The sequence below is a fragment of the Piliocolobus tephrosceles genome, unplaced genomic scaffold (genome assembly GCF_002776525.5).
Source record: "Piliocolobus tephrosceles isolate RC106 unplaced genomic scaffold, ASM277652v3 unscaffolded_38884, whole genome shotgun sequence".
Lineage (NCBI taxonomy): Eukaryota > Metazoa > Chordata > Mammalia > Primates > Cercopithecidae > Piliocolobus > Piliocolobus tephrosceles.
This window is the reverse complement of record NW_022323069.1, coordinates 1-2,671: the sequence shown is the minus strand read 5'-3', so window position 1 is coordinate 2,671 and position 2,671 is coordinate 1. Positions and strand designations below refer to the sequence as shown.

Sequence of the window (2,671 nt, the reverse complement as noted above, 5' to 3'; positions counted from 1 at the left end):
CTACGAGTTCACGCTGCCGCGGGCGCGCCTCGTGTCGCAGGAACACCTGCTGCTGTCCTCGCCCGAGGCCCTGCGCCAGAGTCGCGAGCACCTGCTGTCGCCCCCGCGCAGCCCCGCGCTGCCCCCCGACCCCACCGCCCGGGCCAGCCTGGCCGCCTCGCACTCCAACCTGCTGCTGGGGCCCGGGGGGCCCCCAACACCGCTGCGCGGGCTGCCGCCACCGTCCAGCCTGCACGCCCACCACCACCACGCCCTGCACGGCTCGCCGCAGCCCGCCTGGATGTCCGACGCCGGCGGGGGCGGGGGCACGCTGGCCCGCAGGCCGCCCTTCCAGCGCCAGGGCACGCTGGAGCAGCTGCAGTTCATCCCGGGCCACCACCTGCCCCAGCACCTGCGCACGGCCAGCAAGAACGAGGTGACTGTCTGAGGCCAGGGCCGGGGCTGGGGGGCTGCGGCCTCCCGGGCCCCCCGTCCCAGCCTGGATCCCCCGACACAGGCGCACACAGGCCAGGGGCCTGGGGCCCAGATCGGCCCTTGGACAGGAGTCAAAGCCTCCTTCCGGGATGTCCTGGCAGACAAGATTCCTCCTCCTATTACGTCACTGCTTGAGCCAAGGCCTCCTTCCCATGATGTCATCCCAGAGGAAGAGGCCGGCCCGTGAGGTCGTCGCTAGCAAAAATGTCTGTGTTCTGTGATGTCATCACAGGGACAAAGCCTCCTTCCCATGAGGTCATCCCAGAGGAAGAGGCCGGCCCGTGAGGTCCTCGCTGGAGGCCATGTCCATGTTCTATGATGTCCTCAGAGGCTTCCTTCTTGTGCTGTAATAACAGAGATGATGCCTTGTTCCATGACATTCGATCCTGTGGTGTCACTGCAGAGACAATCTCACCTGGATGATGTCGCCTCTAACTCCACGGCCTCTCTGGGCATCATCGCCATGGGGAAGATATTTTCTCCCTGTGTCTTTGCAGCAGAGAAGGTGCCTCTGTCCCATGATGTCGTCATTACAGACAAAGCCATCTTCCTGGGACACGTCGCAGGGGAAAATGCCTCACCAACTGTGTCCTCACTAGACCTAAGGTCTCCTTTTCACCACATCATCACAGGGACCCTGCCTCCTTCCTGTGATGCCATCACCAGAGAAGGTGCCTTGCCCTATGACGTCATCAGAGGGACCGTGCCTCTTCCTGTGATGTCATCACCAGAGATGACCACCCACTCTGGGACCTCTCCAGGAGGAGGCCCCTTCTGCGCTCTCGCCCAGAGGCTACGTGCTCTGAGATGGCACGAGGAGAGGCCTCCATTGCTGCCACCATGTTGTAGAAGGCAGGGCAGGCCCAGAGTCCAGGACAACCCCAGGGAAGATGCCAGAGAGCAGAGAGGAGCCCTGTCCTGAGATGTTGTCTGAAGGAAGCATGGCTGGGGAGCCGCCCATGTGGAGGGCCTCCTCCAGAGATGATGGTCGGTGTAGGCTGTTGGCAGTGAACCCCCTACCCCAGTGCTGTGATGGCATCACCAGAGCTTCCTCCTCAGAGGCACTGCCCACTCTGGGAGGCCATCGGTATTGATGGTGTCACCAGAGTTACTGCCTTGTCCCACCATGACTTAGCTTGGTTGCTCCCTCCCCAAACCCAAGGGACATGCCCAGCAGGATCTCTGCTAGACCCTCTGAGAGGAAATGGGGCCTTGGATCCCACACCTGTGCTATGACTCCTGGGAGACAGAACATCCAGATGCCCTTCTGCTCCCAGGAGGCCACTCTGGATCCCCAGGATCCTGGAGTCCTGGCACTCACAGGTGTCCTGTAGCCTGGCCTCACTCTTCGTTCTGCCATATCTAAAGACAATCACCTCTGTCAACAAAGTCCTAGCCTTCTACTGGGGGGAGGTGCTTGAGGTACACCTACTGTTGCCCTCACTGACACTGTCAGCACCACACAATACCCGCCACTCATGATGGCACTGCACCCGGGGTCAAGTGTTACCCAGGTCTGAGGATGGAATCCTTTCCCAGGATTCCCTATGACCCCCAACTATGGTAACATCTTCTTCCAGGATTTACCATGACTAATGGTGTCACCATCTCCCAAGACTCTCCATAGCCAACGGTGTCACCACCCTCCATGATTCCTCACAACCACGGTGTCATCATCTTTCAGGAGCCACCACAGCTGACGATGTCATCATTTCCTAGATCCCGCCATGACCAATGATGACATTACCTTCCAGAATCCACTATGCCTGACACAGACATCCTCTACTGAAATCCACTAGGACTGATGATGCCACCATTTCCCATAATCCCTCATGATTTTGGTGTCATCACCTCCCACAACAGAACCATGGTGTCATGCTCCCAGGATCCACTTCAACCATGGTGTCATCATATCCCAGAATTCATTACACCCAATAGTGTCATGATGTCATCACCTGCCAGATCCACTTTAACCGTGTGTCTTCATGTCCCAGGAGTCACCATAGCTATTATGTTATCAGTTCTCAGGATCCACTCCAACCATGATGTCATTATCTCCCAGGATCCATGAGGTCCAGTGCTGTCACCACCCACTAGGATCCACTTCAACCCTGGTGTCATCATCTCCCAGGATCCATGGGATCCAGTGCTGTCACCACCCACTAGGATCCACCATAGCCCTGGTGTCATCATCTCC

At 58.5% G+C, this 2,671-nt stretch overlaps 1 pseudogene across 1 annotated transcript; it reads left to right on the top strand.

Moving 5' to 3' along the window:
• The first annotated feature begins 694 nt into the window (after positions 1 to 694).
• LOC113223119 lies at positions 695 to 2,341 on the top strand (annotated as a pseudogene). The gene has a single exon (XR_003308615.1). The product of XR_003308615.1 is annotated as an uncharacterized LOC113223119 (transcript).
• The last annotated feature ends 330 nt before the right edge of the window (positions 2,342 to 2,671 follow it).